Genomic DNA, 25,276 nt, shown 5'->3' with positions numbered 1-25,276 from the left:
CAGACGTTCTAGAGAAACGGCGTCTGAAGTGCGGGGAAGAGCAACTTTGGAACATTCCCGTCCTGGGGTTCCGCACGAGGTGGGGACCGAGGGGAGGAACAGCTCGGAGCAGGTGGGTGCTCGGTGCTGAGATTCCTGGGGGCCTATCCGTGCCCCTTTGGGGTGTTGGGGTCTCGGGATTTTTTTTAACGTTTATTTATTTTTGAGAGAGAGAGAGAGAGAGAGAGAGCGCATGAATGGGGAAGGGGCAGAGAGAGAGGGAGACACAGAATCCGAAGCGTCTGAGTAGTCAGCACAGAGCCCGACACGGGGCCCGAACCCACGGACTGTGAGATCATGACCTGAGCCAAAGTCGGATGCTTAACTGACTGAGCCACCCAGGTGCCCCTCTGTTGAGGATTTTTGCGTCTATGTTCATCAGGCATATTGGCTTGTAATTTTTGTTTCTTGTGGCATCCTTGTTTGGTTTTGGTATCAGGGTAACGCTGGCCTTGGAAAATGAGTTTGAAAGAGTTCCCTCGTCTTCCAGTTTTTGGAGGGAGGGAAGAGTTCGTAAAGGATTAGTATTAATTCTTATTTGAATATTTGGTAGAATTCACCAGTGAAGCCATCTGGTCCCGGACTTTTGTTTGTTTGGGAGTTTTTTGATTACTGATTCAATCTTCTTATGGTGATTGATTTGTTCAGATTATTTAATCATTATTCAGTTTTGGTAGGTTGTATGTTTCTAGGAATTTATTCATTTCATCTGTCAGATTTGTTAGTGTATAATTGTTCTTATGATCCTTTGTATTTCTGTGGTATTTGCTGTAACATTTCTTTTCCTTTTAAAAAAATATTTATTTATGTTTGAGAGGGAGAGAGAGAGAGAGAGAGAGAGTGAGCAGGGTAGGGACAGAGAGCGAGGGAGAGACAGAATCCCAAGCAGGTTCCACACTGTCAGCATAGGGTCTGATGAGGGGGGCTGGATCCCACGCACTGTGAGATCATGACCTGAGCTGAAATCAAGAGTCATGTTCAACAGACTGAGCCACCCAGGTGCCCTGTAACATCTCTTTTCTGATTTTATTTATTTGAGTCTTCTCTCTGTTTTCTTGGTGAGTCTAGCTAAAGGTTTGTCAATTATGTTTATCATAGAGCCAGCTCTTAGTTTCATTAATATTTTCTATTGTCTTTTTAGTCTTGATTTCATTTATTTCTGCTCTAATTTTTATTATTCCCTTCCTTCTATTAATTTCGGGCTTTGTTCTTTTTCTAGAACTTTGAGATGTAAAGTTACGTTGTTTATTTGAGAATTTTCTTGCTTCTTGGGGTAGGCATTTATTACTATGAACTTACCTCTGAGAACTACTTTTGATGCATCCATAAATTTTGGTATGATACATTTTCATTTTGATTTGCCTCAAAGTATTTTTTGATTTCTCTATTTATTTCTTCTTTTTCAGTCGCATGTTATTTAATTTTCATATATTGGTGAATTTTCAAGTTTTACTTATGTAATTAATTTCTAGTTTCAACCCATTGTGATTGGAAAACATAGTTGATATGATTTCAGTTCTCTTAAATTTGTTAAGACTTGTTTGGGGACCTCACACCAGTATACAAATCATCTTGGAAAATTTTTTAGGTGCACTTGAGAAGAATATGTATTTTGTGGCTTTTGGATGGAACGTTCTGTAAATGTCCGTTAAGTCTGTCTAGTCTAAGGTGCTACGTATGACCAATGTTTCCTTACTGATCTTCTATCTCAATGATCTGTCCACTGTTATTAAGTGGAGTGTTAAAGTCCACTATTATTTCTCCCTTTAGATTTGTTAATATTTGCTTTATATATTTAGGTGCTTCTATATTGGGCGCATAGCTCTTTACAAATGTTGTATCATCTTGTTGGATTGACCCCTTTGTCATTGTGTAACATTCTTCTTTGTCTTGTATGAAGTCTTTGTTTTAGTCTGTTTTATCTGATGTAAGTGTAGCCTCTCCAGCTTTCTTTTGGTTTCCATTTACATGAATTATATTTTTCCATCCCTTCATTTTCAGTCTTCATGTGTCTTTAAATTTTTTCTTAGTGTTGATTTATTTTTATTTATTTTTAATTTTTTTTAACGTTTATTTATTTTTGAGACAGAGACAGAGCATGAACGGGGGAGGGGCAGAGAGAGAGGGAGACACAGAATCGGAAGCAGGCTCCAGGCTCTGAGCCATCAGCCCAGAGCCCGACGCGGGGTTCGAACTCACGGACCGTGAGATCATGACCTGAGCTGAAGTCAGACGCTTAACCGACTGAGCCACCTAGGTGCCCCAGTGTTGATTTATTTTTGAGAGCGAAACAGTGTGAGCAGGAGAGGGGCAGAGAGAGAGGGAGACACAGAATCCAGAGCAGGCTCCAGGCTCTGAGCTGTCAGCACAGAGCCTGATGTGGGGCTCGAACTCACAAACCGTGATCAAGATCATGACCCCAGCCGAAGTCAGACATAACAGAGCCACCCAGGTGCTCCCTTTGTGTGTCTTTAAAGTGAATCCCTTGTAGGCAGCATAGATGGTTCTTGTTTTATTTTTTTACCCATTCAGCCACTATGTTTTTTGATTACATTTGAAGTAATTATTATTAAGTATGTGCTATTACCATTTTGTTCATTGTTTTCTGTTTTTGTAGTTGCTTCCTGTCCTTTTCACCTCTTGATGTCTTCCTTTGTAGTTTAATGTCTTTCTTTAGTGGTATGCTTATATTCCTTTCTCTTTATCATTGTGTGTTTGCTATAGGTTTTTGTTTTGTGGTTCTCATGAGGCTTATCTATATGATATCAAATATATCTATTAGAGTCTATTTTAAGTTGATAACAACTTAAGTTTAATACTACTGTAAAGCTAAACATTATTACTACCCCCCCCCAAGTTTTATGTTTTTGAGGTCACATTTTACATCTTTTTACCTTGTGTATCCCTTAACTAATTATTGTAATCATGGTTACTTTTACCGCTTGTCTTTCAACCTTCATAATAGCTTGATAAATGGTTAATTTACTACCTTTACTATATATTGACCTTTTCAGTGAGATTTATTTTTTTTTATATGTGTTCTTGTTATTAATTAGTGCCCTTCCTTTTCAGCTGAAAGAAGTCCCTTTAACATTATTGTGAAAGCAGTTTAGTGGTGCTGAACTCATTTAGCTTTTGCTTATCTGGAATACTATCTCTCCTTCGATTCTGAATGAGCGTTTTTGCTGGGGTGACAGTTTTCTTTTTTTCTCTTTCAGCACTTTGAGTGTATTGTGCCTCCCCTTTCCGGCCTGTAACATTTCAGCTGAAAAATCTGTTGGTAGTCTCATGGGGGTTCTCTTGTAGGTAACAAGGTATTTGTCTCTTTCTGCTCCGAACGTTCTCTCCTTGCCTTTAGCTTTAGACATTTTAATTATAATGTGTCTTGGTGTGGATCTTTTTGGGTTCGTCTAATTTAGAATGCTCTGGGCTTCCTGGATCTGGATGTCTGTTTCTTTGCCAAGGTTAGGGAAGTTTTCAGCCACTGTTTCTTCAAGTCAGGTTTCTGCCCCCTTTTCTCTCTCTCCTACTCCTAGGAGTCTTTTGATGCAAATGCTATTCCATTTGATGTTGTCCTATAAGTCTTTTGAGCTATCTTCACTTTTTTCATCGGTTTTTAAATTTTTTGCTGCTCTGGTTGGGTGACTTTTACTGTCTTGTCTTCGAGTTGACGGAGCCTTTCTTCTGCTTTATCTAGAATGCCGTTGAGCCCACTAGTGTATTTTTCAATTCAGTTACTGTATTCCTCAGCCCTGTTCTGTTTGGTGGTTTCTTATATTTTCCATCTCTTTGTTGAAGTTCTCCCTGTGTTCCTCCATTCTTCTCTCCAGTGTGGTAAACACCTTTAGGACATTACTTTGAACCTATTATCAGGTGAATTACTTCTCTCTGTTCCATTAAGGCTTTTTCCCTGAGGTCTTATTTTTTCTGAGGTCTTACCTCGTTCTTTCATTTGGAACATATTCTTCTCTTTCTTCATTTTGCTTGACTCTCTGTGTTGGTTTCTGGACAGCAGATGAAACAAACGCCTCTCCTAGTCTTGATGGAATGGCTTCGTGTAGATGAATCTTGTTCAACGTTGCCTCAGCTCTTTGTTGCGTCTCAAACCTTTTGCTTGTCCAAGCGGCTACTTTTAATAGTTCCCAGTACTCTATTAGTTGAGGGTGTGCTATGACCTGTTCAGTGCTTCAAAACGGAGGATCTCTGCACCTAGATTCATGCTGACGGGACGCCAGACCCTCGGGCAACAGCTTTTAAGAGTGCGACTATGTACAATCCTGTGGGACTGAAAGTATAAGCTCCACTGGCCAGGTGACCTGGAGGTGGCCCCTGCTGGAAGTTACAGAAATCGGGGCTCTGGATGAGTTTGTAAGCTCTTTTCTGGGTGATATCAGTGAGCTGGGATGAGGCAGAGAGAGTGTTGCAATGACAGCCAAGCCTAAGTTTCTGGAGAGCTTCTCCATGGACCACTGATGTGTGCCAACCTCGAAGCGTGTCCCTCAGGCCAGTGTTCCTGGACAGTGTTCCTCATAGAAGGCCTGGGGAGCGTGCCTTCTGCTGTGTGCGCAGGGCCCTGGCATTCGAGCCTGCTAAGAACCATTTCTTTAATTGCCACAGTCCTCAGGGACCTAGGAATGCAAGCGCCCCTTGGCCAGAGCCGAGCAATCAAGGGGTGCCCATGGGTGGTAGTCACAAAATGGGGTGCCAGACATGAAAACCAGGGCGGCAGCTATGTGTAAAGCTCTCCTCCAGGGACACTAGTGCTCTGGGGTGAGGCAGGTGGTCAGGGTAAAGACGGCACCCACCATTTGAGGTTTCTGGAAAGGATTACAGTCAGCCCCTGGATATGTATGTAGTTAGAAGTCTATCCCTCAAACCGCATTCATCATGATTAGCTAATGGATCTTCTTCACAGAAAGTCGGAACCCCTGAGTCCGTGGCTTCCTCTGTGCCCTGCCGGTGGGAGCTATTTAAGAACTCTTTCTTCAGGGCGCCTGGGTGGCTCGGTTGTTAAACATCCAACTCTTGATTTAGGCTCAGGGCATGATGTCACGGTTTGTGAGCTTGAGCCCTGCACTGGGCTCTGTGCTGCCAAGCAGGAGTCTGCTTGGGATTCTCTCTCTCCCTTTCTCTCTGTCCTTCTCCCGCTCCCGCTCGCTCTCTGTCTCTCAAAATAAATAAACGTTAAAGAAAGAAGAACTCTTTCTTCACTGGTGACGGTCCTGGGGGACCCACAAGTGTAAGCCCCATTGGCCACCAGAGCCACGTGATGTAGAGGTGTCTCCAGATGACAGCTGCAAAACTCAGGGTGCCAGACGGGTATGAGTGCCTTTCTGGGTAAAACCGATCGTTACGGTTTCATGGTACCAGGAATCCAGACTCCCTTGGCCTTCAGAGCTAGGCAATCAAGGGATGTCCCCTAGGTGGCAGCTGCAAAAATCAGGGCACCAGCTGCATAGAAAAGCTCCCTTCTGGGAGATACCGGTGCCCCGGAACATCCTGGAACATGTCGAAGGAGCATGAAGATAGCACCTCCATCTTGAACTGCAACAAAAATATTACAAGGAATAGTCCAATGTCAGGACAGCCATATTTTCAGGAGTAAAAGCGAACCTCAGAACCAGACTCTGATAGGACACACATGTTTGAACTACCACACAGGGAATTAATAACAATGCTTGCTCTGTTAAAGCCTTTAATGTAAAATGCAGACAACATGCAATATCAGAGAGGTAATTTTGACAGAGATATAAGAATAATAAGGAAGACACTCCGAAATCAAAAGCATAGAAATATAAAACAGAATGCCTTCAATAGGGTCATCACTAGGCTGGACACAGTTGAAGAAAGAAATAGAGCTTGAACTGGCTAATGCAAATCAAAGCAAAATGCAAAGAGAAATATGTGAAGAGAAATAGAGAACATGATTTCCAGGAGTGGGGTCATAGCCAACACCGTAACACTCACATAATTGGAATCCCAGAAGAAGTAAGAGGGAAAGAAGCGGAAGAAATAATGGGTGAGAATTTTTCAAAATAGTGGTAGATGTTAAACAAATGATCAGTGAATCTCATAAAACGCTTAGCAAAATAAATACACACACACACACACACACACACACATTTCACATACAAACTGCAGAAACGCAAGGCAAAGTTATGAATGAAGCCAGAGGGAGGTTAAAAAAAAGACCATGTTAACTACAGAAGAAAAAATATAAGAATTACAGAAATCGTTTCTCCAAAACCATGCAAGCAAAAAGGAAATGGAATAAAATGGTGTGACACATTTAAATTGTTGAAAGGAAAAAAACTTAAGCCAGAATTCTATTTCTAGCAAAAATATCAGTTGTACTAGTCAGAGTTCTCTAGAGAAGCAGAACCAATGGGTGTGTGTGTGTGTGTGTGTGTGTGTGTGTGTGCATGCCCAGGTGCACATGCATATATAGCACAGGATAGTCTCTTAAATAAATTGTGCTGGGAAAACTGGACGGGCACATGCCAAGGAATGAAATTGGACCACTGTTTTACACCATAAAAAATCAACTCGAAATGGATTGAAGACTTGAATATAAGACCCGAAGCCATAAGACTCCATAAGCAGGAAGATTCTTGATATCAGTCTTGGTGATGAGTTTTTGGATTTGACACCAGAGGCAAAAATTAACAGTGGGACCACATCAGACTAAAAAGCTGAACACAACAAAGGAAACCATCCACAAAATGAAAAGGTAGCCTACAGAATGGGTGAAAGCATTTTCAAATTATACATTTGATAAAGGGTTAATACCCAAAATATATAAAGAGCTCATACAATTCGATAGCAAAAGCAAACAAACAAATGAACAAACAGCCCGATTAAAAGGTAGGCAGAGGAACTGAAAAGAAAATTTTCCAAAGAAGACATCCGTGTGGCCAATAAGTGCATGAAAATATGCTCACTCACCACTAGGGAAATGTAAATCAAAACCACAGTGAGATATGACCTCACACCTGTTAGAAGGGCTATCATCAAAAAGATAGGAGGTAACAAGTGTTAACGAAGATGGGGAGAAAAGGACCCCCCTGTGCACCGTTGGTGGGAATGTAAACTGGTCCAACTATGGGGAACAGTGTGGAGATTCCTTAAAATTTTTTTTTAAATAGAGCTCCAATATGATCCTGGAATCCCGCCTCTGGATATATATCAAGAGGAAATGAAAACAGGATCTGGAAGAGATAACCTGCATTTTTGTGTTCATTGCAGCATTATTCACAATAGTCCAGATATGGAAACAACCTACGTTGCCATCAATGAATGGATGGAGAAAGAACACGTGGTATGTGTCTACAACGGAATATTGTTCCGCCATGAGAAAGAAGACATCCTACTCTTTGCAACAAATGGGTGGACCTTGAGGGCATAAGCCAGACGGAGCAAGGCAAATATTGCATGGTATTGCTTACGTGTGAAATAAAAAACAAAGTCAAACTCGTAGAGACAGGGAGTCGAGAAATAGTTGCCAGGGACGGGGGGAGATGAGGGAAATAAGGAGAGATTGGTAAACGGGTGCAGATTTTCAGCTATAAGATGATTAAGATCTGAGGGTACAATGTAAAACGTGGTGGTTATAGTTGATATCCTTGTATGGTAAACTTGACATTTGCTAGAAGAGTAGAACTTAAATGTTCACACACACACAAAATGTGAGGTGATGGATGTGTTCATTAAGTAGGTGGAGGAATCCTTACACACACACACACACGTACACACACACACACATACACACACATACACACATACATATACACACACATACACACACATACACACACACGCCAGCTTGATACCAGATCTGGGCTGGGTAACTCTTCTCACAGCACTGGCTGTGTAAGTGTTGAGGCTTGAGAAAAGAGAACAGAGCTCCGACACATGTGCCTCGACCTATGACAGGTCTTGGGTTTCATGGGTCAACCATATACAAGATATACAAGGTATTACTCTGTCAATCTGAGGACACAGGGACATCCCAGCTGTCTGAAAGTTCTAATAGGAGCTCTAGGAGCAGAGCTGCTGGATGCTGACCCCTCTCCAAACGCTATTTATTCATACCAGGTCACAATTTCTATTCCTCTTACAATCCATCCACTTGAATTGTGAAGAAGACACAGAATTCTATAAACATCAGACCAAGATAAAAATGAGCCCGAAATTGTTGAAGAAAACTCAAATGGTGGTCCATGAGATGGCTCAAGTTGAGGGGGAACAAAATTATGAGGGGAAATGCCTCCTACATCCTAAAAATAAAAGTTTTCAGCCTTTAAAAACTTATTTCTCTTTTTAAGAGAATCTTCTTAAAAAAAATAAAAGACACACAAGGCCCCCTTCTGGCACACTGAACTGCCCAAATCAAGTCCCAAGGTCGGACTCAAGGACAAGGAGACAGACCCCGCCTCTGGTTGGAACGTGCTGCAAAATCCCAATGAAAAGAGGTAACTCTACAGGGAAGAGAATAACGTGGGCCCTTTTTGCAGAAAAGCACCATGTTGTTGAATACCAGAATGACTGGCTCTGTGAAGCCTTCATGACTCGCATGTTTGGGGACATTATATGCCATCGCTATGACCATCACATTCCTCTTGATGATTTTACCATTCTTGGCCTTAGAAAAATACTTAAGAATTGAGCAGGCTTGGGAGATCTTCGCTCATTGGGGAGCCCTTTGTATGCGGCATCCCTCTGCCCTGGCTGGAGGGGTAGTGGGAGCAGCAGACACATTTGTTGGCAGTCCAGGAGAGGAGACCCACAACGGTGAACACGACCAGAATTTTCGGCTTTGGTAGTGGTGTGTGTGAAGGATCTGGGGCACGGACTTGCAGCCCGGAGGGATGTGGGTGGGGAATGTGTGCTGTGTAAGGCAAGGCAGCCGAAAGGTGATGGCTGGGTTTAGATTTGAAAAATGAGTCAGCAGCACAACAGTTGTGAAGAGTGAATTCCCGTAAGCACAAGGCGTTTCATCCCAGATAATGGGGGTGCTCTGGGGCAGGGAGCGAGCCAAAGCAAGACCAGGGTGAAAAGCAGGGTGGGGTCCTCAGTGCCTTTGACCTTTGTTGTGGAGGCCACGCAGGACCACCGGTGACAGACAGCTGGTGTGAATCAGGGACAACTAACAGTTTCTAAAGGTTTGAAAGGCAGTGAGATGGTATTACGGAATTGTAATCATTTTTATCTGAATATTTTTGAGTTGTGGAATGAATCATCTGAGTTTCTGTTATTTCTTATGGGGAAATTCACTTTGATATACGAGTGCTTTGGATTACAAGCATGTTTGCAGAGCGAATTATGCTTGCAAACCAAAGTTTTGCTGTGTTTGTAACATGGCAGGCTGCTGTCTGGTTATTTAGTTTTCCCAACATTATTTTGTTGAAGAAACCTTTTTTCTTACTGATTCAAAACATCTTTATCATATGTGAAGTGTTCATGTACACTCACGTTTCTTCATGGATCTCTGTTTGGATTTGAAATTCTGTTCCTTTGATCTGTCTGTCCTTTCAGACACCAGTACCTTGTTATTTTAATTCCTATAGTATTGGAATATATCTTCATTTTTGGCTGTCTTCTCACAGTGCTTTCTTTTATTTATTTATTTTTTTAGTTTATTTATTTATTTTGAGAGACACAGAGAAAACTCGAGGGGGGGGGTAGAGAGAGAGAGGGAGAGAGTAAGAATCCCAAGCAGGCTTGGAGCCCAATGCAGGGCTTGAACTCACGAATGCATGATCATGACCTGAGCTGGAGTCAGATGCTTAACTGACTGAGCCACCCAGGTGCTCCTTACAGTGCTTTTGAAAACAAGACTTTTCTGGAAGAATTTTGCTGCTTCTTCTTCTTCTTCTTCTTGTGTGTGTGTGTGTGTGTGTGTGTGTGTGTGTGAGGCATTTTCTATTTAAGGATATAGTATACCTTTCCATATTAATGCAAGCCCTGTTTTGTTTGTGTCCCTCAGGGGTGATTTAAATTTTCTTCACATAGACTTTTCACATATTGGGTTATTTCTATGTATTTTATCCTTTTTGGTTATTGCACATGAGATTTTTCTTTGTGGATCCCTTCTCACTGGCTATTATTAAATTCTCTGTATTATTTTGTATCTAGTCAACCTACTGGAGTTCTTACTTGTAATAGATTTATCTGCATAAATCCATTCTCATTTCATAGATGTTTGCAATAGATTTTCATTTAATTCTCTTGGACTTTTATTAGTCGCTAATCACACCAAGTCCAAATATTGATAACTTTGCCTCCATTAAAATTTTTTTTTTGTAAATATTTAAAACTATTTCTGTTTATTGTTGATTTTCATTGGTTAGTATTTCCAGAACTATGTTAATAATAAGAGTGTTGGTGGACGTTTTTGTTTTGTCCTGGGCTTTAATAGGAGGTTTCTTGTTTTTTTCCATTAAACATGGGTCTGGTTTTAAAAAACTTGAGATAGATTTATTACATTAGGGACACATCCATCATTAGTGGCTTCTGTGATAGCCAAGTATCTGCATGCCTTTTCCTTATGTAGAACCTACTTACCCATCCCCTGAAGAGAACAGAGTCCCATTTGAATCCTGCATCTGGGTCAAAGGCCAGGATCTCAGGATAATGCACAGTTCTGTCCATCAGATCACAATAGGCTTTCCTCGATCTGGTGGTCTTTAAACTAAAAAGAAAATGATCTAGTCACAACATGGCCAATATATATGACTCAGTGAACACAGGAGAATCACACAACCCAAACTCCATCTTGAAAGGGGAAAGTGGGAAATTCTGTAGACATTGGTCGATGACAGAGATAACACTGGGCTGTAATGGCAAATGTCCTCTTTTCTGGCTGTAGAACACATTTTATGGTTGGTTCATTCAGATCACCTGCTTCTGTTCCCTGGGGAAAATGTCTCTGGTCATTGTCTCTTGAAGTCCCCAGGTCTGCCTGGACTTTCTTCCTTGTCTTTTATTCTTCAAGGTCATAAAAGTGCTCCTGGCGTCATCTGGGTGGCTCAGTTGGTTGAGCCTCTGACTCTTGATTTTGGCTAAGGTCATGAGCCCAAGGTCGTGAGATTGAGCCCCGAGTTGGGCTCTGTGCTGAGCATGGAGATTGCTTGAGATTCTCTCTTTCTCTCCCTCTTCCCATCTCCCCTGCTCATGCTCTTTCTCCATCTCTAAAGTAAAAAAAAATTTTTTTAGAGGTACTAGACTCCCAATCAGATAGATTGCTGGCCACAGACAGAGAGTCCCTTTCTTAGCAGAATTATGTCCCTTCCCATCTCTGTGATTGTCTCTAGACTGAGTTCACCTCTCTGGCAACGTTGGGTGAAAGAAAAAGAAAGGCAGTTGATACCCACCAAAATTTGGAAATTTCCCCAATGTGTCATCTCCATTGGCAGGCTGTTTGTCTTCCCCCGGTGATGGCCTACCCAAGAGCTTTGTGTGGAATATCCAGAATCGTCAGATGACCAGCCCGTGGTACCATGTTGTACGTAAGATGTGAGTGATTGCTCTGCACATCTTATTCAACACTGTCACAGCGCAGAAAATGGCCCATAGCAATTGTAATATGTTCTCAGCTGTGAGATGCAAATCAATTTCAGAGATGTTAAAATGGGGAAAATATGTGCATTTCAGATGTGCTGCAATGTCACGTCTGCATCCTTGCCATCCGCTGTTGTCCCAATCCCACTTGGACAGTGTTTCGTTTTACGTTTTGCTTGAGGCGCCCCACCTGTGGGTACAACGTTCTGTTTAAGTTAGGATTAATTGCGGTTTCATAATCTTCAGGGTCCTTTTCCCACTTGTGGCCCAAGGCGGCTGCCCCCGCACCAGGAGCGGTGCCCACTTTTCCACGAGCCGGAAGGAGGGAAGGGAATAAAATGGACACGGTCTTTCCCAAATGTCCCGGAAGTTGCTCAGACCATTTTTGCTTCTGTCGCATCGTGGAGAACTGAGTTACATACTCAAACCAGCGGAGAGAATGTGGTTGCTAGCCTCGGTAGCCAAGTACCCAGCTAATAATCAGGTGTTGAGTTACTGTAGACGGAAAGGATGAATATCAGGGGCAACTAGCAGTTTCTAAGGCTTGTAAGATAGTAAGATGGTTCCTTTTTTTTTTTTTTTAATTTGTTTTAACGGAGGATGAAAGCAGCCTGAGCATGTATATAATTTCATTAAGTGCCTCCTAAGCATCTCTGGACAAGAGGAACCCCTGGCACCTGACTCCGCGTGAGCCTCTTGCACCCGCCGCTCTGAGCTTGGAGCACCTTTGCGGAGCATCATTAAGCTCTCGCCGTGGTGACTCCTTGACTCAGATCCGGGCCCACCACCAGCGTGGACCCCCGAGAGCGAACAGGGGCCGTGTCTGCTCAGCTCGCCGCTGGGGGGTCCGGCACCCGATACAGAACGTGGCGTATAGTGAGTGCTCGGTAAATTTCCAAAGAGTAAGTGAACGAAGGAGCCGTTGCCCTTCCGCTCCGGGTTTCCCAGGGAGAGAACGGCGAACACCTCTCTGCCCCCTCCCGCCCAGCTCATCCCTCCCGCCCACGGGCAGCCGTTCGACAAGACAGTTAATAGGACAGGTGGGTGGCTTCTCGCGTCAGGCTGCAGCTTCCAGGCCTACCTCCCGGGGCCTGCGTGGACACGAGGAACTTTGAATTAACGCTGGAGGAGAGCCTCGAGAGCCGTTGCAGACAGCACCGCGTAGAGTGCACGGAGCCGTTGGTGGTGCCGGGCTGTGAGGCCATCAGCACAGGGGACGGGGCCCACTTGGAGAGACCTGGCCAATTACCGGGTGTGCAGGTGGCGGGAAGGTGCGCCCGGGTTCACACGAGTCCGGGCCTGCTGGCGTGTTATCTATCACGGCAGGCCCGGCGCGACCCTCCTGCCTTGCGGAACGGAGAGATGCTATTTAGCCTTTTTTTTTTTTATTTGACTCTGGCAGGAGCAGCAAGCCGGGCTGAGAAATCTTTTCTTGCCAAGTCATTAAAGATTGGGCTGGAGCCTCAGGAAACCCGCAAACTTGGGCCACTTAGCAGGAGAGAAGAAGGCCCACCGGCATATCCACACCTGCAGGTGGTGTGGCTTTTTTAGGGCTCCCCTCTTTCTGTCTCGGGGAGGCTCCAGGGGAGGCTGGAGGGAAGGGGGTGGGGGGGTGGCGGGGAGAAGAAGGTGTCTCAGGGTCTCTCCACCCTTGTCTCAGGGACCCGCGTGTCCGGGGAGCGGTGCACCCTGCAGCTGTAGACCTATGAGTCCAGGAGGTTCTCCGGGGTTGCTCGGTGTTGCCCATATTTACTGAACTCCTGCTCTGTTCCAGGCCCCGTGGGGGGCACTCATGGAAATTGGACACGCAAGCAGGTACCCGCCGTGTGGAGAGACACGGGCAGTGGTAAAGGCATACCCAAGACAGCAGGTGAACCCGAGAGGGGCTGGTGGGCCAAGCGGGGTGGGGATCGCAGAAGTTTCCAGGGGAATAGGGGCATGAGCAGGCACCGCATGATGAATGGATGGTTGGAAGACGGACACGGCCGTTTTCTGCGACAGGAAAGTCACAAAGGTGCCGAGTGGCACGGCCCAGCATGGCCCATTGTGAATACCAGCACACCACTATGCTCCTCCTGGTTAAAACGTATTGCTCATTTACCTCGGCCCAGGGAACGTTCTAGGCATTTTCTCTGCTTCGTCACTTTCCGTCCTCACAGTATCCCTGAGATGTAAGACACACTGTCCCCTTTCACAGTTCAGGAACTGGGGCCCAGAGAGGTTAAGTGACGTATCCAAGATTCACAGCTACTAAGTAGTTGATAAGGAGTGGACTTGACAGGGCTGTTGGGCTTTAAAGTCCCTGGTGACGATAATGATGTTGGCAGTAATCTAACGGTGGGACTTAACACTTCCTACTACTCGCCAAGTACCGGGCACTTTGCTAAGCACTGCTTCAGTCGATTCCTACCACATGCAAGTCTGTCTTGTTCTATTGCCACCTCACAGACGAGGAGGCCAGGAATGGTTCAGTGACTTGCCCAGGGAGAGAAGCCCATAACCAGTGGGGCAGAGATGTGATTCCAGGCAGCCTTAAGGCAAAGGCCATGCTCTCTTAAGTGCTGCCTTTTCCCTGGTGTCCTTCCCTGGAAGGGTGGAGAAGGGACGGTGGGTCTAGAGGAGACAGGTAGGCCCCAGACCCCAAAGGGCCTTACGTGTGGCACACGGGCCCATGGACCGTTGGGCAGGACAGTCCTGGCATCAGGCTGCCCACAGCTGTGGCAGAAAGCTGCTTCAGAAGGGCAGCCCTAGGGTCTCCTTCATTGGTCCACTTGGGGTCCATTCTCCTTGTATTCCATTTTATTCCCTCTGAGATTTTCGAGGTCTGTCAGGGTGGGGGCTGTGCCACCTGCTTGTCCTTGGTCCCTTGTGGCTGCCGTGGTGTTAGGGTCACACCATGACCTAATGATGGAATGACTGCTGCAATGGAAGAAACCAACCCTCACTGCTCAGGAGTCCCGGGGACCTTGGGCGTGCCCAGGGTGCCCTCTGTCCACTGGGCCTTGTGCCTTCTGAACTCATCACCTTAGCCCACAAGCCCGCTTCTCCCAGCTTCCTCATCTCAGTAGCTGGTGGTGCCATTCTGGTGGTTAATTTATGTGCCAACTTGACTGGGCCACGGGGTGCCCAGATATTTGGTCAACATTATTCTGGGGGTTTCTGCAAAGGTGTTTTAGATGGATTTACATTTCATTTATTTATTTAAAAAGTTTTAAAAAGTGTTTATTTACTTTTGAGAGAGAGAGAGAGCACGCGTGCGAGTGAGTGGGGGAGGGGTGAGAGAGAGACGGAGACGGAGGATCCCAAGTGGGCCCTGTGCTGACAGCAGAGACCCTGAAGTGGGGCTTGAACCCATGAACCATGAGATCGTGACCTGAGCTGAAGTCAGGTGCTCACCTGACTGAGCCACCCAGGTGCCCCTGGATTTACATTTTAATCGGTAGAGCAAAGCACCTTGCCCTCCATTGTCCTCCATAATATGGGCGGACAGTATCCAATCAGTTGAAGGCCTGAGTCGAACAAAAAGATGGACTCTCCCCAGAGTAAAAACTCTCTCTAGCGGACTGCATCTGGACTTCATCCACACCATCGGCTCTCCTGGCCTGCAGCCTGCTGGCCCACCCCGCAGATTTGTACTTGCCAGTGTCTGTTACCACACAAGCCATTTTCTTCTAATAGATCTCTTTCTATGTATATCCACGTCCTGGAGAACTCTGACTAATATAGCTATTCTCTCAGTCGCTCAAGCAGAAACTGAGGAGCCATTATTGACAACCCTCTCTTTACCCCAGCACCAAATCAGTCACCAAGGCCTCCTGACATCACTTCTGGTGGCGCTCTCACGTCCCTCCACTTCTCATCACATCCACCGCCACCTCCTGGGCTGGCGGTCATCACCTCCCTCTGGGTGACGGAAGTGCCCACTAACTGGTCTCTGAGCTGGTCTTGCCCTTCTCCATACATTGTTTACATAGCAGCCAGAGTAACTTTTACAAAAAGCACATCCCACCCTTGTCACTCAGCTCTTTAAATCTCTGTAATGGCATCCCGTGATCTTGGCTCAAGGCCATGGTTTTACATAGTTGGCTTTTACATGTGGTTTTACATAGTTAGCTTTTGGTGTGTAACAAACCGTGTCAAACTTAGTGGCCAAAACAAACCATGATTTGTGGCTCGTGGCTGTAACTTGGTTCTTCTGGACTTGTGTGGGCTCACTCATGAGTGTGGGGTCAGCTGGTGGATCAACTGGGAGCCGTAGGAGGTCGGAAAAGGCTTTGCTGAGGGCTGAGGTATAGAAAGTAAATGTTCACTAGGTGGGGGTGAGGCAGGAGGCGTTTGAGTGAGGCAGCTGTGACCAGACTTCTGGTGGGAGGACGAAGTTGGGGTACAGAGGGCAGAGAGTAGGGGACCTGACACCCAGACAGCACGAGGCTGGGGAATTAGGGTTGGATCATGCAGGGTGTTCTCTGCTGAGTTGAGGAATTGGGGAGGGGGCCTGCCATGAGCTTGGCTTTGAACATGCTAGGTCTGGGCCACTTTGAGAGAGTCAAAGGTTGATCTGGATGAGGCACGTGGGTGTACAGGTTTGGAGTTCAGGGTAGGGGTCTAAGCTGAAGATGTTTACGTGAAGATAGTGGTGATAACTAAAGCCACAATCACACATAAGACTCTCTAGAAAGCAGCTGTTCTTTGTGTGTGTGTGTGTGTGTGTGTGTGTGTATGCATGTGATTTGGATTCCTTTGGCAGCCGGGAACACCTTTGATTTTAAATGTGTGAAATAAAATGCATTCGATAACAATGGGTACCAATTACGCTGGCATGTAGTTATCAAAATATTAAAAATAATTTTGTGATATGAAAGTATACATGCTTCTTTATTAACTCATTAAATAACAATACTCATGCCAGCTCTAATAGCTGCTATAATTTCAAAATAGTGGTGAATATAGATTTTGAGACCCTGGCAACAACTGTTGTGTGGGATGGAGATACCTGGGGTTTTCACTGGGGACAAAGACACAGGTCCTGCTAATCCTGCTGTGGTTTGTTGCCTGCGTTCACAATCGAAGGAATTGCTAAATTACAGTAAGACGTAGGTGAGAATAAAGGTGAGAATAAAGGCCCCATTTCACTGACAAGGGGCCTGGGACCCCAAGTTTAAGACCCTTGGTCTACAGCGAGAGTAAGAGGGTGCTTAGAATGCTAGGACAGAGTCTCAGACCAAGCAGATGAAGGCAAGGCTGAAAAGGGGCAGAAGAGAGCCCTGAGAGGTAGGTGGGAAAATGAGGGTTTTGTCTGTAAAAGTCGTGGAAAGCAAGTGATCCGAGAAGGGAGTGATCAATTGCGTCAAATGGTGGAAAGTTCCGCGACACGAAGACTGATTAAATGTCTGTTAGATTTGGTGGCTTGGCCGGGAATACGTTGGTCTTCCTGTTTAATTGCTGGTGCATCTCAGGGCACGTGGTAGACATTGACTATCTGTTGAAGGAAGGGATGTGTTGCTGTGTTTCCTTACTAGGTCTGGTGGGAAATGGGCGGAATACTCAGGGGAGCCTGCAAACTCTTCCTTCGGTTGATTTCTTGATTGAGGGCTCTGGCAGCTGTAGAGCTTTGCAGTTTTGGAGGCTCTCGCTTGTGCGCCAAGCCCTTGGAATGGAGGTGAGAGCGGCCCCTCCCCATCCAGGAGGGTTGGGTTTGAAGCCCTGGGCCTCAGGATGACACTATGCTCTGCCAGCAGCTGCCGGGACCCTCTCATTGGGTTACTCATCCTCAGAGCCGAATGTGTCCCAAGGGGATGTGACTTCTGTGAGGATCCGCCCCCGTCTTTGCATTCTCTTCCGCAGTGTGAAGTTGGTGGACCCATGTACTGGAGAAGTGCTCTGTAGTGGGCTGGGAAGGGGGCGGTCTGGATTATCACTTTGGGTCTTGGAAGTTTGTCCAATCTCCGTCTGCAGCTTCTTGGTGTGAAGTGGGGTCACGCTTGTTGGTTGTCTCTTACCCATACCCCTGGTGCTTGGGGGTGAGAGAGCTGAGTCATGTGTGGTTGCCCAAGGGACATGACCGGTGGGAGTTCTGGTCCTGGAGGTTTCCCTATTATAGGTTTTGATTGTTTTTTTTTTTTTTTTAATTTTTTTTTCAACGTTTATTTATTTTTGGGACAGAGAGAGACAGAGCATGAATGGGGGGAGGGGCAGAGAGAGAGGGAGACACAGAATCGGAAGCAGGCTCCAGGCTCCGAGCCATCAGCCCAGAGCCCGACGCGGGGCTCGAACTCACGGACCGCGAGATCGCGACCTGGCTGAAGTCGGACGCTTAACCGACTGCGCCACCCAGGCGCCCCAGGTTTTGATTGTTTAAAAAGGCAGAACATGCTAAGATGGTGGGTGAGCTCACCCAACGGAGGCAAGAACTTGGCAATGAGAGTAACACAGTTCGGGATTTGGTGGGGATTTCAAACTCACTCAGTTCAAGGGCCTTCACCCTAGGCTCCTTCCAAAGGGTTCCAAGAGGTACCTTGAAGGTTCCAACACGTGAGCCAATCGGATGGGCTTCAGGACCCACACGGCCCCCTCGGAGCATCTCCTTTACTCATTAGGACATCTCATATATGGAGCATCTCTACAATCATTTGAAGAATTCCGGTGCTCAAAACGTGGAAAGTCACCGAAGGAGTCCTACTCCCTTGTTGTACACAAACGCATCCGAAGCCCGAAGATGTAGACAGCTGTGCCCAAGGGTGTGCAGATGGGGGATAGCAGAGCCAGGGGTGTTTCCACATACAGAGAAATGAACCCCAAAAGGAAATGGTCTAATGGGTTTAATAAAGGTCAGCCTTCCTCGGGGAACTGGGAAATTAATCTGACAGCTAAAACCTCGGAGGGGTGAATGGAAATTGTGAAGCGACAGCTTTGCATATTGAAAAGTCTATAAATAGCTCAAAGGCCTTCGTCGCCTCCCGACGCCGTGATATCCTCCGTATGAGCTTCGGCAGCTCTGTGCCAGGCTGGGATATGACCCGAATTTATTCCAGCTGCGTCCAGAAAACCCCTGCGACCCCTTTCAGCCATGACTAACACAGCACGGGGAGAGAGACTAAAGCCTTGCCTGTGAATGATGTGCCAAATTCCCTTAGAGTGAGTGCGTGTGTGTGTGTGTGTGTGTGTGTGTGTGTGAGGGAGTGATCGGGAGAGGGAGAGGGAGAGAGAGAATGTTTGTTCGGTGTCTCAATTTGACAAGGGTGTGTAGGCCTCCTGACGCCTAGAACCTTTTTTAATTAAAAAAAATTTTTTTTAGTCTTTGATTTATTTATTTTTGCTAATAGGGTTTTGGGTGACAGGACACGGTGGACTTATTTATGAGCCTTAGGCTTTGTCTCCTCCAAGCACCTCAAGGTTTCATGTGGTCGGCTCTCAGCACTCCGAGAGAGAAAGTAAGTGGCCACCCCTCAGATGGCCAAGGAAATGGGCACAGTCCCCCCAAGCTCCCTGCCCGAGTTACCCCTCTCGGTTCCTCCTTCGCGGCCCATCCCACCTGGTGCTTGTCTGTCTCTCCCACTAGCCTTGGGAGCAGCCACTCGGTCTTACTCACCCCTGGTGCCCAGGGTAAGTGGTCCTAGATTCAGCCACTGTGCGCCAGGCCTCAGCCCCGAGAGTGGCGGGGCAGGTCTGAGAGCAGGAAGAAACTCCCCACAAGTGAAGGGAACTGGGTCCTGTATACAAGATGGCGACCCTTCCTGGGCTGTTGGCCATCGCTGGGGAGACTTTGAGGGGGCAGGTTGAGAACCCGGAGGAGAGAGGGAGGTTGAGAGAGGAAAAGTCCTGTGGAAGACAAGCGAGCAAGCAAAGCCAGAAGGACAGAAAGGAAGCAGTGACTTTTTTCGGCAGGACATGGGCGGGGAAGGATGCTGTAAAGCTTAAACAAATGTAGAGAAACAGAACATATAGTTCTCCCCGTGAAATGCCTTTAAGCTGCGAAATGCAAAGAGATGTTATTTTTGTATTTGTGACATTTTAGGCTTCAGCTACTTGCGACTGAAAGTGAAAAAAGAAAATCCCAAATCAACCTAACCGATTCGTTCCCGAGTGAAGGAAAATGGCAGAGGAAGGACACAGAGCCGCTAATGGCCATTCTTTGACAGCCCACCCAGACTGTCCTCGACGTATTTAAAATAAGCACTTTCTCGACTCCTCACTTTCTAACCATGACATCACTGCTGAGGGAAAGGTGGCGAGAGAAGACCAGGCGAACACATCAGGAGCCATGAATCAGAGCAAGGTCGGGAAGACTAACATTGTCCAGAAGGGAAGGCCCCACACAGAACCAGACCAGGCCGCCGGGGCCCGGGCCACTGGGGAGGCTTCCTGGCTGTTGAGTTCCCTCTTCTGCGTGTCCCTTCTCCCCACCGGGGTGGCAGGGCTCTCTCCAGGCCTTAGCCCTCAGGTTTGGCTCTTTGAGGTTTTGATTGATCTCAGATTTAATTTTCTCTTCTAGAATTTCCTGATAAATCTCCAAGCAGAAAGCAATATCATTTTTCCTTTCTCCTCGGTGAAAAGAGGGCAAGACCTTACGATAAGTTTTCTTTGTGAAAGAGGATGAATTGAGATGTTTGCAGGGTAGGAAGGGATAAAAAAAGGAGCTTGGTAGGGCCTGACGAGTGAATCCCAAACTAGAGCGAGGGGCTGCTCCGGTCAGGCCAACCTCCCTCCCCCCCCCCCCCCCCCCCCCCCCGTCCCAGCCATACATTCCTGCTGCATCACCTTTGCCCCCTCCCCCACCAACAATGTTCCCGAACCTTCGGGTGAATGGGATCACACCCAAACTGGAACTTCCTTGCTTGCCTAATGCAATCGGAGTTGGCAAAATATAATTTTGGGGATGTTAAACATGCCATTCATGCAAATATGGAATGAAAATGTGTCAAAAGATATATTTGACTCATTAATTCATAAGGGATTCAACAGGGTGTTAAGGCTGTTCCCAAGAGGGGGTGGTGACCCGAGGTCTAATGTTTCCTGGGAAACGACTCTCCTTGGCTCTACAAGGCCCCGCAATGTGGCCACTGCTCTTGTCTTTGCTCTCTTGACCCCCGAGAGGGGCCCCTGGATGCAGGTGGACTCTCCAACTCCCCAGGGTGTTAAGGCCTACCACAGCGTGCTTTTCTGGGGTGACAGGGTTCTTTCTTTTTAAGTAGGCTCCATGCCCAAAGTGGGGCTCGAACTCATGACTCTGAGATCAAGAGTCACACTTTCCATCAACTAAGCCGGCCAAGTGATGTTTGCAGTTTACAGTTTAAAGGAACACTCTTTTCCCCTCGCAGCTCACATGTTGTCATATACGGGATGTAATAGATTCTTCCAAGAGGCAAATGAGGCTGCTCTCTGGAGACTGAGTTGGGTAGGGTTGATTTTTAGATGGCAGGTTTAAGATAAAAACAAATGGTCAAGAGATGACATTGTGAGCAGAACTTTGAAATCAGACTTGAGCTCCTTGCAAAGGCTGAACTCCTCAGTTTTAAATGCTCACTTGATTTATTTGAACACGGAGCCTGGTACATAGTAGGTGCTCAGAAAATGCCTGCTGAATGAGTCATCCCAAGAATTTTCCTTAGGGCAGCAAGGACCCCTTGTCTAGGAGGGGTGTGTGGATGGGCAGGTGGGAGTGGGGAGGCTGCCATGTTCATTGCCGAGGGCCATTTCTTGCTCTCACCCCCATTTCATATTCCAACTTTTTAAAAGAGGAGATGAATTTGTCGAGAATATTTCCTCTTTCCTCCTCATTTTTTCTTTGTGATGGTATCGCTGTCATAATCCTCCTGGATGGCATGTGTCGGTGACTCACCACTTTGCTATTTTGGTGGCTGTGCATTTCAGTAGATAATTGTCTTCTCCCTCCCCCGAGCATGACACCTGCTCACATCTGGAGACTTCCAACCCAACAGAGCCTCGCCAACTTGCAACTCATCGAGCCTGGAGGTGAGGGTGAGAGTCACTTATGAATGAAAGATGGAAATTGGAGCAGGGGGTAAGAAGATAGGCCCGTTCTACCAGACATGAGCTATGAGTTAGTCCTCAGAATTCCCTGAGGCTCAGCTTTTTTTTACTTAGACACGAGGACAAGAGGGAAATCTGTGGAGAAATGAAGGCTGCTATCCTTGACATCAACCAATCCTTGCTCCGAAGGGGTGGGAATGCTCAGGATCTTCAATGAGGCACTCCTAAGGGAGACAGGGCTTCTCAGGGGATGCTTCCAAAGCATGGTGTTCTGGGGTTTAGTGGGGTCCTTAGTGGGTCAGAGGGTTCCTTTCCTCTCTGGAAAGTCCCTCCATCTGTCCTGAGGGAGCCCAGGTCTCTCCATAGCAGTATTCAAGTTGGCTTTGTAAGCTGAGACCCTGGCTCAAACTTGCTTCCTGTCTGACTTGCCCTGCCTTAGGTGATCCCAAGATACCACCCGGACTCTCTTGGTAATAATCTTTTCTGGAACCCACGTGGTAACTTGAACATACCTACTCATGGTATACCTTGTACGATGATTTAAAATTCTCCTGGGGCTCCTGGGTGGCTCAGTCAGTTAAGAGCCCAACTTTGACTCAGGTCATGATCTCATGGTTCATGGGTTCGAGCCCCTGTGTCGGGCTCTGCACTGACAGCTCAGAGCCTGGAGCCTGCTTCAGATTCTGTGTCTTCCTCTCACACTCCCCCTCCCCTGCTCACACTCTGTCTCTCTTAAAAATAAATATATATTAAAAAAAATTAAAAGAAATAAAATTCTTATTTAACTTTTAATACACTGAGCTTCTGTGTATCTTCCTTTCACTGTTTTGGCTGATACACTGGTCCTGTTGTGTCTGTAAGACTGCCTCACTCCCGTACTAAGAGGATTTCACCATTTGGTGAGGACAGAGGCCCCGTCAGTGGGTAATTCCCCACTAATTCCATTAGATCGTGAATTCCATTAGATCAGAAGTCCAGCATCCTAGACCATAGAGATTTTGTCTCAGAGAGACCAAATATTCCTGACAGGTCACAAAGGGTGAAATCCTTTGTTAATATTGTTGACTTGTGTTCCAAATAAGCCTGAGTGTACTTTGAATTTCTTTTTAACGTCTATTTATTTTTGAGAGACAGAGAGAGACAGAGCGTGAGCAGGGGAGGGGTGGAGAGGGAGGGAGACCCAGAATCCAAAGCAGGCTCCAGGCTCTGAGCTGTCAGCACAGAGTCCGACGTGGGGCTCCGACTCACAAGCAGTGAGATCCTGACCTGAGCCGAAGTCAGTTGCTTAACCGACTGAGCCACCCAGGCGCCCCAGTCTGAGTGTACTTTGAAACAGGAGTCAGGCATTATTGCTCATTGAATTCCTTGCAGCCCCCAGCGCAAGGCTTTGCCGATGGTGAAGGCTCCATGACTGTTTGATACGGTTGGGTGTTTATGCTTGATGTGAGCCCAGTGATTTATTGATTCATTCCACACAAACGTATTGAGAATCTACTGTGTGCTGAGCACTGCTCTAGGCACATAGGAATCAGTAGTGTCGGCCCTCATGGAGCTTATCTTAAGGTAGAGGAGACCCACATAGAATATATATATAGAATATAGACACCATTGAATACAGTAGGGTGGGTAATGATAAATGCCTAGAGGGAAGAACCAAGGAGGAAAGGTGGCTATAAAGAGTTGGTGGGTGGTCAGCGAAGGCTTCCCCGAGAAGGAAATTTCTGAAGGAGTGAGCCTTAGGGGTGTCAGTGGGAAGGCTTCCTCCAGAGCCCTTTTGTAACCAACCCACTGTAGCATGTGCAAATGGCTGGAGGCAGAGAGAGGTGTGTCTGACAGGTCCGACGATCCCTGCTCCTCCCGGCTGGCCCTGGATAATCTGACGTCTGGTCTCCATGGCCTCCTCGCCTCCCGCTGCCCTGTTCGTTCTCTCTGTGCCAGCCCCAGTGGCCTCCTGCCTGTGACACAGCGTGAACCTGTGCGACCTCTTTTCTTCTTCTGTCCCCGGAAGGGCTACGAGGTGGGCACCAGGGCCCCTCTGACCTCGCTGTTCACTGCGTGGACTGGCAGCTGCCTCTTGTCCTTCAAGCCTCAGGATGGGGCCGCTTTTGGAGGGACAACGGGCAGCATCCTCCAGACAATGTCTTCAGAAGGCTGTCCGTGGCGGTGAGGTTGAGGAAGGGGTCTTAGGGTCAGTAGGAACACCGTTTCGGCTCCACAGACAGGGGAGCAGGCAGGGAGGACATAAAGGGAAAGTTCTAGGCCTCCACCAGATCATCAGTAGGAGACCGCCCATCGACCTCTTCTGGAATGAAGACAAGACTGGCCAGCTCTGAGCTTACCTCGAACAGAAGTTCTGACGCCACTGCTTTGAAGGACTTGCCTCAGTGTCCTCTTTGTAACCCTGAAGTCATTTTCCCCCCAAGGCTTTTCTAGAGTTTTATGGTAAAATGTTCCTGGCCCTCCAAAGATTTGATGCCTTTAAAAACATTAAAAAAAATCATTTGATCTATTTGCCATTTAACTATAGCAAAACAGAATGGAAAGGCCTTGGGAAGAATTAGAACAATGCAAATGTATTCACCTCTCAGTGCTTCTAAAGCTTCGGCTTCTGGCTGCTTCTCATGGCCGATTACGGCTTCAAACAACAAAGAGATTTAGCAGGCAGAAAACACTTTCTAGCTATCAGACTGCAGAAGTGGAAATCGGGAATGAGAAACGTTGTTAAAAATCATCTGTAATTTCGATTCCCCTTTGCGGGAATTTTGACACAGGTCAGTCGAGTCAAAATGACCATTTGAATAAGCAAAATATCTCTTGTGCCCCCCAACCCCTCACACCGTCAGCCCTCTGGGACCCCAGCGTGGGGACCCGGCAGGATTGTCTACCCACTGCCCACGGTGCCAGCCTGCTGCTGTTCACCGTGGGGCACGAAGCTCCCCGGGCCGGGGGACTGCCTCGCGCCCAGTAGGGGGGCAGCGAGGCCCGTCGTGAGGCAGTAAAAGCCCATTGCCACCAAGTAGAATGGTGTGGGGGCGTGTGTGCATGGCCCGATCCCGACGACAGCTCCTGCCCTGGGCTGTGTGTTGTTACCTCCCCTCGGGGAGCCGCTTACCACCGGCCGGGCGCGTTCCAGAAGCTTCAGCAGACACCGAAAGGCAGCGGCAGGGGTCAGCTGGTCTGGTCCACACCTCCCTCCTCTCTACCGTCCCGACTACGAGGGTCTGCTCTTTTGGCCTCTGGAAGCCCCTGTCTGATCGAGCACTTGTCGTCTTTCATGGAACAAAGTAAACGTCAAGGGGCAGCGGGACAGCTTGGCGCTCTCCTGCCAATGAATGAGAATGACACGGAGCCACTAAGTAGCAGCCACGGGGCTGCTACCGTTGCCTGTTGAGTTATCCCTGAGGAGTGTTGCCATCCTGGTTTCACACGGGAGAACACCGAGGACGGGAGAGCTTCTGCAGGTCGCCCTGTAAGTGGTGGAGGCAGGTTTTAACCCCCAAGCCCAAGCACGGAAGCCCTCCTCATACAGCCCACCAGGGCGAGCCGCCCCGTCACCGGAGCAGGCTAGAGCGGGGTCCTCTGGACTGTGGGTTGGGCGTGGGGGACACGGCGCAACGCGGGACACAGCTGAGGCCCCTCCGGAGACGTGGCCTGATGGGGCTCCACTGCCCCTCCAGCTCCTCCATAC

General features: G+C 47.1%; 1 long non-coding RNA gene across 3 annotated transcripts; it reads left to right on the top strand.

Moving 5' to 3' along the window:
• Positions 1-11,165: 11,165 nt before the first annotated feature.
• Positions 11,166-20,304, top strand: LOC109491608. Of its 3 annotated transcripts, none has more exons than XR_002145100.3 (4): positions 11,166-12,850; positions 13,001-13,131; positions 18,921-19,028; positions 19,613-20,304. It is a non-coding gene; the product is annotated as an uncharacterized LOC109491608 (long non-coding RNA). The 3 variants fall into 3 exon arrangements; XR_006585700.1 differs by having other exon boundaries at positions 11,166-12,869; XR_006585699.1 differs by lacking the exons at positions 11,166-12,850; positions 13,001-13,131 and adding an exon at positions 13,224-13,413.
• The last annotated feature ends 4,972 nt before the right edge of the window (positions 20,305-25,276 follow it).

This window comes from Felis catus, chromosome C2 (assembly GCF_018350175.1).
Source record: "Felis catus isolate Fca126 chromosome C2, F.catus_Fca126_mat1.0, whole genome shotgun sequence".
NCBI classification, from domain to species: domain Eukaryota; kingdom Metazoa; phylum Chordata; class Mammalia; order Carnivora; family Felidae; genus Felis; species Felis catus.
This window is presented reverse-complemented; position numbering and strand designations above follow the sequence as displayed.